Source organism: Eriocheir sinensis, chromosome 63 (assembly GCF_024679095.1).
Source record: "Eriocheir sinensis breed Jianghai 21 chromosome 63, ASM2467909v1, whole genome shotgun sequence".
Classification (NCBI taxonomy): domain Eukaryota; kingdom Metazoa; phylum Arthropoda; class Malacostraca; order Decapoda; family Varunidae; genus Eriocheir; species Eriocheir sinensis.
This window is the reverse complement of record NC_066571.1, coordinates 9,421,784-9,437,058: the sequence shown is the minus strand read 5'-3', so window position 1 is coordinate 9,437,058 and position 15,275 is coordinate 9,421,784. Positions and strand designations below refer to the sequence as shown.

The following is a 15,275-nucleotide window of genomic DNA, read 5'->3' as shown; positions in this document are numbered from 1 at the left end:
CTTGTAGAGGTGGAGGTAAGTGGAGGCAAAGTGGAGGTAAAGTGGAGGTAGGGTGGAGGTAAAGTGGAGGGAGGGTGGAGGTAAAGTGGAGGGAAGGTGGAGGTAAAGTGGAGGGAAGGTGGAGGTAAAGTGGAGGCAAAGTGGAGGGAAGTGGAAGGCAAAGTGGAGGGAAGTGGAGATAAAGTGGAGGTAAGGTGGAGGAAAACTGGAGATGAAGTGGAGAGAAAGTGGAGGTAAGTGGAGGTAAACTGGAGATAAAGTGGAGGCAAAGTGGCGGTAAAGTGGAGGCAAAGTGGAGGGAAGTGGAGGGAGGTGAAGATAGAGTGGAGGTAAACTGGAGATGAAGTGGAGGAAAAATGGAGGTGAAGTGGAGGGAAAGTGGAGGAAAACTGGAGATAAAGTGGAGTTAGAAAAAGAAAACGGAGAAAAAAGGAAAGGAAAAAAAAAAGAGAAAAACGGAGGTAAACAAAAACAACAACAACAGGTGAATTAATTAAGTCGACCAGGTAACCAATCACGTGACAAACAAACAAACAAACAAACAAACAAACAAAAGGAAAGGTGCATCGTAGGAGGAGGAAGAGGAGGAGGAGGAGGAGGAGGAGGAGGAGGAGGAAGAGGAAGGTTAGTAATGACCCCTTTACTCGCTCCACCCGCCTCCTCCTCCTCCTCCTCTTCCACTTCCTCCTCCTCCTCCTCCTCCTCCTCCTCCTCCTCTTTCCCTTTTGCATCTATTGTTATGAAATTACTATACAACCCCTTCGAGAGAGAGAGAGAGAGAGAGAGAGAGAGAGAGAGAGAGAGAGAGAGAGAGAGAGAGAGAGAGAGAGAGAGAGAGAGAGAGAGAGAGAGAATGAATAGTGTTTATTTTTTCACTCTCGCTCACACTCTCGGTCCAGATACGTTTTGCACACACACACACACACACACACACACACACACACACACACACACACACAAAACAGGTGAATGAACAGAGCAGGTAAACAGGAGATCAGTAATTAAACACAGGTAGATCATGGTAAAAGGCTTGGTAATTTAGGCAGGTGAGAAGGAGGGAAGGAAGGAGGGGCAGGAGAGGGAATGAAGGGGAAACAAATGAAGATGAAAAAGAGAAGAAAGGAGAGAACTAAAAGGTATAATTGGAAAGGAAAAAGGAAAAGGGAAGAATGAAGAAACTTGAGGGGAAGGAAAGGGAAGGAAAGGAAAGAGGAGAATAAAATAGCAGAAATAAGGAAGAAAGAAAGGAAGAAAGGAAAAGGTACAAGAGGAAAAGAGAAAGTAAAAGGGAAGAATGAAGAATATTGGGGAAAGGAAAGGAAAGGGAAGAAAAGAAAGAGGGGGGGACAAGGAATGAAGGGAAAACAAGGAAAATCGAAATAGCAGAAAGAAGGAAGAAAGAAAGGAAGAAAGGAAAAGGAACAAGAGGAAAAGAGAAAGTAAAAGGGATGAGGGAAATAAAGGAAAAGAAAGAAGAAAGGGGGGATGGGGAAAGGAGTGAAGAGGAAAACGAGGGAAAATCGAACAACCAGAGAGGAAGGAAGAAAAAGAAAGGAAAATGTATAGGAAAGGAAAGGAAAGGAAAGGGTGGATAAGGAATGAAGGGGGAAACAAAGGGGAAAATCGATAAGCAAAAAAGAAGAAAGGAAGGAGGGGAGATAAATGAAGATAAGAAGAAAATGGGAAAAGAAAACGAGAAGAAAGAAACTGAAAACGAAGGATATATTAAGCGAGGCGGAAAGTGGAAAAAGGAAAAAAAAAGTTGAAAAAAAGCAGGAAAAGGAAAAGAAAATTAAAATACGAAGAAAACGAGGAATGAAAACGTAAATAAAACAAGAAAAAAAACAAGGAAAGAAAGCAAGCGAAGCAGAAAAGTAGGAAAAAGAAGAAAAAAACAGACAAAAAAAAGGAAGAGAAAGACGGAAAAATATATAAAAAAAGAAAAGAAAAAGAAAAAACAATAAAAATAAACAAAAGACGTAAAGGAGAGAGAGAGAGAGAGAGAGAGAGAGAGAGAGAGAGAGAGAGAGAGAGAGAGAGAGGAGAGGGGGAGGGAGGAGGTATAAATGCAATAATCTGGGGAAGGGAGGAGGAGGAGGAGGAGGTGGAGGAGGTGGAGGAGGAGGAGGAGGAGGCCTGGGAACACTTCACGCTTCCTACCACACCTGTTGAAGCCCACCTGACCACACCTCCACCTGACCACACCTCCACCTGCCAACCTCCACCCATGATTACTTCCACCTGCCTTCCTCCACCTCTCCACCTCCCACCTATACTCATACTCCCCTCCACCTGCGTCTTTCAACACTTCCACTTCCTTTTCCACTCCATGTACTTCCCTAACTGTCTCCCTCCACTTTTCCTCAGCTAATTTTCCTCTCCCCTCCACTTTCTTCTCTCCACTTTCTTTCCTCCATATCTACTCCACTTCCCTAACTGCTTTCTTCCACTTCTTTAACTTTTTTCCCACTTTTCCTCTTCCCTTCCATTCCTCCACTTTCTTCCTTCCACCCCTCCACCTTGTTTCCTCCATCCTTCCACATGCTTCTCTCCATCACCTCCACTTTTCCTTCGACTCCCTCCACGCTTGACACCTTCTTTCCTCCACTCTTACTCTCTATCCATTCCTCCACTTCCTCCCCTCCTCCTCACCCATCCACTCTTCTCTCCACCTCCTACACTTCCTCCCCTCCACCTTTTATCTATCTATCTATCTATCTATCGACATGTTATTTATCTATTTGTGTTTTTTTACTGTTTTATTTACTAAGGATAAAAAAAATAAAAAATAAACTAATTACATGATGAAGATTAACTCGGCGCGTAAGACACCGTTTTCTGAGCCAATTACCGCCAGGAGGAGGAGGAGGAGGAGGAGGAGGAGGAAGGAGGAGGAGGAAAAGGAAGAGGAAGTAACATGTGGATAAAATGAAACAGATGTGATAGTGGAAGAGGAGGAGGAGGAGGAGGAGGAGGAGGAGGAGGAGGAGGAGGAGGAGGAGGAAGAGGAGGAGGAAGAGGAGGAGGAGGAGGAAGAGGAGGAGGAGGAGGAGAACACCTGAGAAAATATTTAGTACAGATTACGGAACTACCAAAAAAAAAGCAATAAATGAGAGAGAGAGAGAGAGAGAGAGAGAGAGAGAGAGAGAGAGAGAGAGAGAGAGAGAGAGAGAGAGAGAGAAAGCTATATTAAAACAAACCACTGAAACGAAGCGAAAAAAAGAGATGAAGAAAGCGAATACTAAATATAAATAGAAATCAAGCGATATAGTGCATCATCATCACCATCATCATCACCATCACTATCATCATCCTTACTATCCCAGTCACCACCACCTCCATCATCATCATTTCCACCACCACCACCTCTACTCGTCAACTCCAATCACCACCACTGTCACCATCATCACCATCATCACCGCCAGAACCCATCACCACTTCTAACCACCCGCACCGCCATTCACCTCCATTACATACTCCACCACTATCACCACCACCACCACCACCACTACCACCTGGGCTAAATCATCAGGCGTGGAGAAGTAACGGGGTGGTGTGTGTGTGTGTGTGTGTGTGTGTGTGTGTGTGTGTGTGTCCCAGTGTAAGTAAAGGCAAACTACAAGGTCTCTCTCTCTCTCTCTCTCTCTCTCTCTCTCTCTCTCTCTCTCTCTCTCCGCCATCGTGTTAATTGACGTAAAAATAAAAACAAATAAATATCAGTTCTCAGAAAATTAGCCTCAACGCAGAAGATGATGATGATGATGATGATGATGATGATGATGATGATGATGATGACAGGAAAACGAAAAGGAAATTATGGTTCCAAAAATATTCAGTCATTAACGATTTTTTTTTTCACTATTTACATAATGTCCATGCTCGGGTTTTCTTCATTTATTTCCCGTATTAAATAAACAAAACGTACCTATGGACCGAGATGAACAAGAAGAACCGAACTTGCTTATGACACATTCACACCTAACACGCAATTCTTCTTTTTCTTCTTCTTCTAATAATCAACTCCACTTTATTCGTTTATTCCCCTTCGCTCAGTAAACCACAAGGCAATATGATGAACGGCCTAGATATATACTCCAACACAATTATAATGAGCCGTATTCTTATATACTAGTGGCGGAAGGGTCTGAGAACACCCCACACATTTCGACAAGGCTTTCGTAGGAGTTGTAGGCATATCCGTGAGTACTTTTGTGACCCTGGTGGTAGTATGTCAAAGCTTCTATAACATGAAAGTGAAAAAAGTACTTCTGGGAATACGATTAACCTCCTTTTGAACACGCTCACTTGACAAGGCTTTCGTAGGATTTGTAGGCATATCCATGAGTACTTTTGTGACCCTGGTGGTAGTATGTCAAAGCTTCTATACCAAGAAATTGAAAAAAGTACTTCTGGGAACACGATTAATCTCCTTTTGAACACGCTCAATTGACAAGGCTTTCGTAGGAGTTGTAGGCATGTCCATGAGTACTTTTGTGACCCTGGTGGTAGTTTGGCAAGTCTTCTATACCATGAAGGTGAAAAAAGTACTCATAAGAACCGATTAATCTCTTTTTGGGGCTTTGAAAATAGTTGATGTGGGTGGCGAGAGCGTCTTACAGTACCAAACATGTAATACAACGTTCCCATTACTCGTGAACGTCAATATTACGAGACATAACGCTCATTACACATCTCATTCCCACCAGATGACGCCGCCGGTCCCTCTGTGCTTATTACGGATCATACTTGTTAGTTATGACCGTATTTATGTCTTATTATTACTGGTACATGGTGGTGGTGGTGGTGGTGGTGGTTAGTCACTCAAGCAAGACAAGTTAAGACAGAATGATGAGTAGACAAAAAGAAAGAAAAAAGCAAGAAAATGGAAGAAAGAAAAAAAGAAAGCGAAAGATAGGAGAGGAAAGATTCAAAGACAGACAGGCATAAGGAAAGAACGAAAGAAAGAAAGAAAGAGAGAAAGGGAAGAAAGAAAGAGGGAAGAAAAAGGAAAATATGAAAATAAAAAGGTCCAAGTAGGAAAATATAAAAGAAAGACGTATAATTAGACTTAGATAGAACGAGATAAGCAGAGACTAAGCAGATGAGTGAGTGAATGACTGACAGACTGACTGCTTAATTGTATGACTAAAAAAAATATATGAAAAAAAAATAAAAAGGACAAAAAAAAGTTAGACGGATAAACAGAGAAAAAAGAGAAGTAAGGAAAGAAAAATAATAAACGGTACTATAGAGAGAGGGAGGGATATATAAAAATGTCAAAAAGAAGACAGACAGACAAGTAGATAAGAGTTCAAGGGTTCAAGAGATAAAAGGAAAAAAAAAATATCAAAAGGCTTCTGTACTAAAGGCTAGGCTACCGTTACCTTGAAATAAACTAATTTAAACTACAATAAACTAATAAATTAATCGTGCGAGTGGAGGTCAGTTCTATACAGTGTTGCCCCCTATCTGGTCGACGCTCTGAAGTGTTGCCAATAAAGTGATTAAAATGAATATATAGGCCTATAGCAAATGGGAAGTAAATATATGTCAAAATTAATTACTATATGAGGCTACAATCTCAATCTCAACTCCCATTTCGTGTTTCTTTATAAATTTATGACGATCGCGAATTGTTTACGTCATTTCATTGTTTTTCTTTTCTTTTTCTTTTTTATATTTCTTTTTTTATGGCCACTGTAGTAAAACTCGTTAATTTGACGTGTCTTTCCCATCCGTCTGTCAGTCAGTCAATAGTACCGGGTAGTAATAAAAGAAGAAACTGTACTACTTGAATTACGAAAGAAATAAAACAACAATGAACTTGATGTGCTATAAAAAACACTATAGACTTCTTAACCTACATAACTTTTTGCCATTTTCATTAATACTTTTTTTTGTCGCTCAGTAAACCACGCATGAAGAAACTATAATAAGAAGTCTGACGGATAGCCTATTAACTCTAGATCAATAGCCTTTTATTCATGTTTCCCATCTCCTGTATTTTTTTCTAATAGGTCTTTGTGGAATTGAAGGGGGAGAGATTCTGGTAATGGAACCCCCTCCCTCTAATTACAACTAGATCGGTTTTGGTATCATTAAAATTTTATAAGTAATCTTTAATTGCTTTACATTACCCAAAGTACACTGAACTACCCCCCCCCCTCCCCCCTCTTCCCCCTTTTAATGAATTTCTATATATAACTCGGAAAATAATTCTTTCTTGCATATCAATGACGTTTCACCAGGTTTTATTTTTTTCTTAACTATAATAAGATTGTTTTGTACATCACATTTATCTTATCAAATAACATTCACTTATTATTTTGTCTTGTATCCAACTGACGATTCACCAGATTTCTTTATTTTCTTTTTCTTTTGGCTTCTAATAAAACTGTCTACTTCATTCATGGATATCTTCTGGAATATCACTCACTAATATTTTTCCTGCATATGACGTTTCACCATTTTTTTCTTTTTCACTTCTAATAAGAATGTTCTGATCATTCAACATCCATTCATTTTCTTATAACTTTAAATAAGATGGTTTCGTTCATTCACAGATATCTCCTCAAATATCACACATTATTTTTCCTTGCATCTAAAGTTTCACCTCCGCTCTTTATTTTTTCTTTCTTGAACTTCTGATAGCTTAGTTTCATCCCCTCGAATACCTTTCTTCATGCATAATGTATGAGGATGTAAATGCCGGTCTTTGCATGGGGGTGACTGCATATATCATTCACCCTTTAGAACACCACTGACACGCGATGTAGAGATCAGCATTAAACGGTTTCGAAGAACATTGAGGTTGATATCGCTAATGCATATGAAACCGAATAATAAAATGTAGAAACTGGATATATACGAGAATTGCCTACTTAGGAATAGCGTATAAGCCTCTAGTTAAGGTTTCCCTACAGCTTTAACCATAAACAGCGGCATACACGATTTCGAGAACATAAAACCTGATACCTCCAATGCATATAAAAAATGAATTATAAAACACAGAAACTGGATGGATACGAGAATAGCCTACTTAGGAATAGCGTCTAGGCCTCTTGTTAAAGTTTCCTTTCATCCTGAACCACTGACATCAAACTTAGATATCAGCATTAAACGGTTTCGAGAACATAAAACCTGATACCGCCAATGCATATAAAAAATGAATTATAAAACACAGAAACTGAATGGATACGAGAATAGCCTACTTAGGAATAGCGTCTCTAGGCCTCTTGTTCAAATTTCCCTTCATCCTTAACCACTGACAGTAAACTTAGATATCAGCATTAAACGGTTTCGATAACATAAAACCTGATGCATATAAAAAACAAATTATAAAACATAGAAACTGGATGGATACGAGAATAGCCTACTTAGGAATAGCGTCTAGGCCTCTTGTTAAAGTTTTCCTATATCCTTAACCACTGACAGTAAACTTAGATATCAGCATTAAACGGTTTCGATAACATAAAACCTGATACCGCCAATGCATATAAAAAATGAATTATAAAACACAGAAACTGAATGGATACGAGAATAGCCTACTTGGGAATAGCGTCTAGGCCTCTTGTTAAAGTTTCCCTTCATCCTTAACCACTGACAGTAAACTTAGATATCGGCATTAAACGGTTTCGATAACATAAAACCTGATGCATATAAAAAACAAATTATAAAACACAGAAACTGAATGGATACGAGAATAGCCTACTTAAGAATAGCGTCTAGGCCTCTTGTAAAAGTTTCCCTACATCCTGAACCACTGACAGCAAACTTAGATATCAGCATTAAACGGTTTCGATAACATAAAACCTGATACCGCCAATGCATATAAAAAACGAATTATAAAACACAGAAACTGAATGGATACGAGAATAGCCTACTTAGGAATAGCGTCTAGGCCTCTAGTTAAAGTTTCCCTACATCCTTAACCACTGACAGTAAACTTAGATATCAGCATTAAACGGTTTCGAGAACATAAAACTTAATACCGGTACCGCCAATGCATATAAAAACATACTATGAAAGGTACTATTTAGGATGCAAACGAGAATTAAAAATGCGTCTGAGTTTTAAGTTTTCCTAAAGCCATTGACACCAAAGTAGATATTAATATCAAACGGTTTCGAGGACACAAACCCACATACCACCATTGCCTAAGAAAACCTATTAATATGAGAGGTAGAATATGTGGATGCATGTACGAGAATACCTATGAATGTAGATATCAGCATTGCACGTTTCGATAATATATAATCTGATCTTGACCATCCTATGCATAAGAAATCTATTTATCAAAGGTAGAATCTGAATGAAAACGAGAATGATTAAGGGGACTATCTCAAACATGAATTATTCCTTATATCATCAACACTAAACGCAAAGTAATAAACGGCTTCAGGAACAAGAGAAAACTAGAACCAACAATGCATATGTTAAATCATTAGAAAGGTATAATCTGAATTCAGCCAAGTTTAACAAAGATAGCATTCAAGCACAAATTACCCCACAACCTCACCATTTAATCTAAACTATGTAAAGGTAATAAAAGAAAAACTAATCTAACAATGAATATACAAACTGGTCAGCTAAGATATAATACAAGTGTTTATGAGAAGAAAATATTAAAGTTATTAGTAGTACAAGCAAAAACTCTCAAGTTCCCCCTACACCACCTCGTATATTCAGAGGCGAAAGGAGGCTAAGAGTATATTGCACAAATGTCAAGAAGCAGGGAGATAAAAATAACTAGGCAAATAATAAGAAATCAAACTCCTCCTCCTCCTCCTCCTCCTCCTTCATTCGTTCTCCTATCTCTCCTTCTCCTCCTATACTTCACTTCTCTTCCACCTCCTTCAGTGTTCCACCTTCTCCTCTTTCAGTCCTCCTCCTCTTCCTCCTCCTCCTCCTCCTTCTCCCTCAGTCTTCCTCCAGTTACCCATTCAATCTTCCTCTTTCTCCTCCCTTTCCTCCTTCAATCCTTCTCCTCTTTCATCAGTTCTCCTGCTTCTCCTATTCCTTCAGGCCTCCTCCTCCTCATCATCCCTCAATCATCATCTCCCCTGCTCCTCCTCCTTTTCCTCCATCAATTCTCCTCCTTCTCCTCCTCCTCCTTTTCCGTCAAGTTCATCCTCATCCTCGTCTCTCAATCGTCATCTCCTCCTCCTCCTCCTCCTCCCTAGTCTTCCTCTTCCTAATTCTAATTGCAAAGACGTTCTCTACACCTTCTCCCAATGAATATGAACCGCGTGGCTGATAGCATGGCTAGTAGACTTTATTATCCTCACTCAAATACTATAAGGTGTGCCAAAGGGTTCCGCGATGACGCCAGAAAAAAAGGAAGAGTCAGTTGAGGTTGTTGTTATTAATCTTAAAGAAGTTATGAATAGGAGAAATGGAGTCAGACTGAGAAAGAAGCCATTGGTTGACACGTACGAGAGATTAGTGTTGAAATATAATAAATAAGAGGAAACTATTAAATAATGTAATGAAAATATAAGAAATGCCTGTGTGTATGTGTGTATAGAGCGTTTAAAAAAGAAGTTATGGATGCAATTGGACTGAGAAGGGAGAAGGAGAGGAAGAAAAACAAGACTGGCGTTGTAAAATGATAAAAGATAAGAGGAAACTACTAAATAATGCAATAACGAGGAAAAAAGTCTTGTGCATGTGAATTTAAATGTTGTTTGGTGTTATTGAAGAAGTCATGAGTACTAGAAATGGGTTGAAAAGGGGAATAAGGGAGAAAAACGAGACTGACATGGTATAAATGATAAAAGATAAGATAAAACAACTAAATAATGCAATAGAGAGAACAGATAACCGTATGCATGTGTAGGTATAAAGTGTCATTTGATGTTAGTGAAGAAGTTATGAACAATACAAATAGACAGAAACTGGGAAAGCATTAGAAGAGAAACAAAAGATAAGGGGGACTATACATACTAAAGATAGGAAGAAACAATTAAACAAAACAATTAAACTGAAGGAAAATCATGTAGCTGTGAGGGTAGTTTAGATATATACACAGGATAGCATACTTGACACACACACACACACACACACACACACACACGTACATACCTCAAATAAAACAGCAGAACACCGGAGTAACGTTGAAATGAAGCCACACACAAAATCTACATTGGACAAACTCAAAACTCCATATATTATCCCTTCTTTCCTTTCCACAGAGCACTCCACTCCACCCACACACAATGGCTTAGCTCCTTTTTGCCCTCCTCATGCACTCATCTCCCAGCTAACATCCCACGAGCTGCCAGAATCCAGTATGAGGGAGAGGAGGGAGAGAGGGAGAGCAACATACACCTCTCACAAAGCCTTGAACATCACTGACTCGACTGGATGAAGATTGCCACCAGTCCACCATGCTCCTCCTCTTCTTCCTCCTCCTCCTCCTCCTCCTCCTCTTCCCTCTACTGTAGTGAAATGTATGCTAGATTGAATAAGCCATCATGTCCTCTCTTGCTATTAATCGTCTCCATCTGACATGTGAGATGGCAGGTCATATTAATTCATGCCTGCAAACACGAGAGGTTCTGTATATGCCCTTGCAGTATGCCAGTCCCTCCCTCTCTCTCTCTCTCTCTCTCTTCTCTCCCTCTCTGATCTAGCCAATAAGTCATCGAATGTCACCCTAACTACACCCTTTCATCCCTTATTCTCCCTTATCTCCCTCACTTCCTATTCACCCGTCAACTCCATCCCCACACACACACACAAGCGGGCAGCAGTAACCCATGGCGCTATAGGCTTTAAGAAGGAAGAATGACACACATGGCATTATTTAGGCATCCATGGGCACATTTTATCGTCAGGAGAAGCACAGTTGAGGAGCCAGGGAGTCGCGGGGTAAAACAACACGCCAATGTCTTCAGGCAACTCTTGCTGCAGACATGACCAAGGGGAGTGTTGCCTCGGAGACCTCACCCCTTTTGCCACTCCCCCTCCCTGACCTCCCTGGCTATCTCCATTACTACTCCTGGCCAAATCCTTAACTCCTCGATACATCAAGTTAATCCCAACCCCTTTACCGATAAGTACGCGTCATAATAGAGGAGATAAAGCTAATCCCACGCCGGCAACTCGCCAAGACGCACCCAAAATTCCTGAGGCCACAACACCCGGGGTTTTCTGGCGTTAAAAATTCATTCATAATTTCTCCCCCGGGCGGACCCAATGACAGACGGACTGATTAACGTCGGGGGGGACTTTAGGCGGAGGTCCCTGCACCCTGGGGCCTCACGGGGGGTGGTATGGGCCTTGTTGTCAGGTAAAAAGAGGTGTGAGGAGGGAGGCGAGCTCAGAGCATTGACACCCAGCGCCCTGCCCTTCCCTGCCCCCCTGCCCACCTACTTCCCGTCCACAGACACCCACAGACGACATGGACAGGTAAGTATATATGTTGTGTGTCTTAATTCCGTCGCCTGTTCACCTGTGTCACCCACCCTCCACCTGACAGCCCCCACAGACACCCACAGAAGTATCACCCACTCACAGACACCCACGGAACACATGGGTAGATCCCTATGACCTCCCCCTGACCACCCCCCCCACAGGCACAGTCACACCCACCACCCCACACCACCCACACACACCATGGGTAGGTAAGTATGTTGTTATCTGTTTGTTTGTCCTATCACACCCACACCCACCACCCCCCCCCCCCACACACCACAGAGTATCACACACCACAGAGACCCACAGAACACATGGACAGGTAAGCATGTTCTGTCAGATACCCACAGAACACATGGACAGGTAAATATGTTGTTTGTCTTAATTAATTGCATCACCTGTATCATGACACGTATACACTAAATCCACCTCTCCATTACGCCATGTCTGAGAATAGACTCAGTAGGAAAATATTGTAGTCTAATATAGTCTATCCGTTATTGTTGTTATTGTTATGTGATTTGACAAGTGTTGACGTAAGTTTTCCTTGTGGAGTGGCGATTCTGGGAAAGCCTTTGGTGATGTTATGTATTGCGATCGGATCCTACACTTGGTCCTGGTTTTCCCACTACTACTACTACTACTACTACTACTACTACTACTACTACTACTACAACTATTACCACTACTACTACTACTACTACTATTGCTACTACAACAACTACCACCACCACCACCACTACTACTACTACTACTACTACTACTACTACTACTACTACTACTACTACCACCACCACCACCATTACTACTACTACTACTACTACTACTACTTTTCTTTCTTTTCCCTCTCAGTTTAATTAAGCCTTTCCTGGTTGGCAAGTAGAGAGGTCACTTACGATGTTGTTTTCCGTTAAATAAAAATAATAGTAAGTCATTAAGTGTGTATCATTCAGTAAGTAGATTGAGTACGAAACATCTTACGAAATATTGGAAAGCAAAATTTATAATCCTTCCTTCCTCCCCCACCCTCTCTCTCTCTCTCTCTCTCTCTCTCTCTCTCTCTCTCTCTCTCTCTCTCGTAATCCATTCTCCACCTCCTTTCCCTCCCTTTCTACTCATCACACCTCCGCCTCCATCACTGCCTCCATACAGTCCAATTATCGCCTTCCTGCCCGCTACAGTCTGACGAACTTCACTAAGAGGATGATGGGCGTCTCTTCCTTTACATGGGGACCGCAAGAGAGATTATGGGAAATACAGAGTGGGAGGGGGGAGGGGTGATTGACGAGACAGTATGGCATGCAAGCGAGTGCCATGCAAAGAAGGAAGTGCAAGATTTTCCGGTAGGCCTACATGCCGAAAACTTCTTAAGGGCCCTGCTGGCTGTATCTGGGGCAGGGAAGAACCTTGTAGTGTGCTTTAGAATGAGTTGGACTGGGAAGACCGGGTGTGGCCAGCCCTGGATATGCAAATGGCCAGTCGATAAAGATTTAGCTGGGACTTTCAAGACTAATTAACGCAGTATATCCTATGGGAATACCGGTCAGCTGTGCAGGTGTGGTTGATGTTACCAAATCAAAACATATACATAAAACCTGGATATGCAAATGGCCAGTCGATAAAAATTTAGCTGGGACTTTCTAGATTAATTAACACAGTCTATCCTATGGGAATACCGGTCAGCTGTGCAGGTGTGGTTGATGTGACCAAATCAAAACACGGAGATATTTGATAACAGTTACAAGGAACTAATTTAATTATAACTAACGGGGAGCATAACTACGCCCGGGGGCTCGTCGCTTCACTCATCTGCCTCGTTCACTCCCTAGCAAGCTCACACGCAGCTGTTCCATTCGTCCTAAGTCCCTCCCATCCATGAGTTACGTGGGCGTCCCCTTGCTCTCTTCCACTCCGGGCAGCGTTGCTATATTATCGTATTCACTACATTGTATTTATCATTTTTAAGCCTCAAACTCTCGTACATACACAAGTAACGAAAGAATAATAAAGTTGGCGTTAAAGCTGTTATTTATTGATGTTTGTTTGTTTGTTTTTGCTATAGATATCAGTCATAAAATAAGTAATGAGAGTCCGTTCTGGGTTTTTCATAACACAAATGCAAGAGATTCAAGAAAATAAGCAATGAGAGAGAGAGAGAGAGAGAGAGATGAAAACGTGTAGCCTACTGTTGCAAATGATGATGATGATGATGATAAGAAAAATGATAGAAATAACAATACGTCTTTTTTTATCAGAGAGTGAAAGTTTAATCCACAGAGAATATAAACACACACCAACATCGTGAAAGTGTGAAAGGAGGAGGAGGAGGAGGAGGCGGAAGGAAAGTATGAGTGTATTAAAAGAGAAGGTGGATGTTTATAGTAAAGCATAAGAGTGTAGAGGAGATGAGTGTAGGTATTAATGTAGGTGGGTGGAGGGAGGAATGATCTCAGGAATAACCGCCCCGCCCTCACTGATAACACCGCTTAGTCTGATCTCTGAGTCGCGATATAGTGAAGGAGAGAGTGATGGGGTGGTGATCTGTACCGCCTCGTAATAATAATAATAATAATAATAATAATAGCAATAATAACTAACCTCCTTGGTCCAGAAGAAGCATCCCCTTGGTCAGATCTCAAATGTCCAAAGTCTCCTCCTCCACGCTCTCTCTCGTTGCAGTAGTTCACAGGGTTTTGGTATATCTCTATGGTCTTACCTCGTGGCATCATGGGGCTGTCAGGTCTCTTAGGGCCAGACTCTTTGCCCATGCCCCCTCTTCCTCCTGCAGCATTTTAACCTGTCCGCTGAGATTGGCACAGATTTGGCTTTCACTGGTAGCCTGGTAATGTATACTCCCAGGTCTTTCTCTGCCTCTGTGGTGGGTAGTGGAGTGTTTCCCATGTGGTATTGGTATGCTGGATATCCCCTCCCAAGGTGCATGACTACATTTTTCTTCATTGAATTGTAGCAGCCACTTTTTGTTCCATTCCTGTAGCTTGGTGATGTCTTTTTGTAGGAAATCTGCAGTCGAGGGGTTAAGGTTTGTGTAGATTTTTTAAGGTTTGTGTAGATTCCTTTCATTATAAATCAGCGTGTTATGGGATTGTGTGTCTCCTTAGGCCACGGTGGGTCTTACCTGCCTGTTAACCCTCTTGTGCCAAGCCCAATAGGGTTTGCAGCAGCAGCAGCAGCAGTAGTTGTAGTAAATCTTGATGTTCAAGCCACAGGCATTGTCAGTCTCTCCTGTTTCATCTAGTAAGACTAAACGCTCGTACCTTGGTCTTGGCCCAGGAGACATAAGGTTCTAATGGCTTTGCCTCCTTGGGTAGTGCCTTGAGCCATCACCAGAACCTTAGCAACTTAGCAAGGGCTACTGCATCATTGGCAGAAACACAAGGTTTGTGGCCCTAGTAGCATTGCTAATAGATGCTCCAATAATATGGTCCAACTCTTCCTCCAATCCAAGCAACAGCGGTAGTAGTGAGCTGAATCAGTATCCCAGGACTAGACAACAAAGACCATGTGTTGTTTTGTAGTGGCAGTAGTTGTAGTAGTAGTAGTACCACCACAATCACCACTACCACTACTACTAACAATGATATCAATAATAATCATCATCATCATTGTCGTTTAACGTCCATATTTTCCCATTCAAGGTGGGGTTGGACGCGATATCAATAACAATAACAGTAAAGGCAGGAGCAAAGGCAGGATGGACAACACAACAGGCCTCAGTTAAGGAGCCAGCCCTGCTTGCGTCAGGTGCAGGAGACAGAGGCAGATCATTATAAGTCCTCACAATAACCATGATCACAAGTACACACCATGCAGGAGATGAGAGAATAATCTCTATAAAA

The 15,275-nt window shown here is 41.5% G+C and overlaps 1 protein-coding gene across 2 annotated transcripts in view; it reads right to left on the bottom strand.

Moving 5' to 3' along the window:
- The window catches only part of LOC126987005 (uncharacterized), a 148,334-nt gene extending 137,988 nt beyond the window's left edge, over window positions 1-10,346 (bottom strand). For both annotated transcript variants that reach the window (XM_050843636.1, XM_050843637.1), the window contains exon 1: window positions 10,084-10,346. The gene's annotated coding sequence lies outside the window, so the exon portion shown is untranslated. The remainder of the gene's footprint in view (window positions 1-10,083) is intronic.
- Window positions 10,347-15,275: the final 4,929 nt, after the last annotated feature.